General features: G+C 60.5%; 1 protein-coding gene across 2 annotated transcripts in view; it reads right to left on the bottom strand.

Annotated features, from left to right (window-relative positions):
* SIN3B (SIN3 transcription regulator family member B) overlaps positions 1-516 on the bottom strand; it is a 75,853-nt gene that overhangs the window by 75,060 nt on the left and 277 nt on the right. The window lies entirely within an intron of this gene.

The raw sequence follows: 516 nt of genomic DNA on the forward strand, positions 1-516 counted from the left end.
GCAAGGAAAGAAGAGAGAAAATGGGAGCACTGGGGAGGGGCTGTGCAGAAGGCAAAGAATGGAAGAACGAACAGGGGCACCAGGGGAGAGGGTATGTGGTGGGGGAAAGAGGAGAATGGGAGCACTGGGGCGGGGCTCTGCAGAGGGGAGAATAGGGGCACTGGGGTTCTATGCAGGGAAGGAAGGAGAAATAGGGTCACTGGGGGGCTGAGCAGGGAGTGACGGAAGAAGGGGGGCACTGGAGGCTGTGAAGGGGAGAAGGGAGTAATGGGGTGGGTCTAGAGAGGAGGAAGACAGGAATTGGGCACCAGGAAGGGGCTGAGCAGGGGGAGGAGGAATGGGGTGCTCTGCAAAGGGGGAAGGGGAGAATGAGGCACTGGGGAGGGGCTGTGCAGTGGGGAAAGGGGAGTCTCCCGAGCTGGGAAGGGAGGAAAGACGAGAAGGGGGAACCTTGAGGGATTAAGGCAATACTGGGGAGGGAAGAAGGGGATCCCCGAATGGGGACGTGCAGGGGGG

Source organism: Petaurus breviceps, unplaced genomic scaffold (assembly GCF_028583685.1).
Source record: "Petaurus breviceps papuanus isolate PSGF00001 unplaced genomic scaffold, PetGlider_PUasm1.0 523, whole genome shotgun sequence".
NCBI lineage: Eukaryota > Metazoa > Chordata > Mammalia > Diprotodontia > Petauridae > Petaurus > Petaurus breviceps.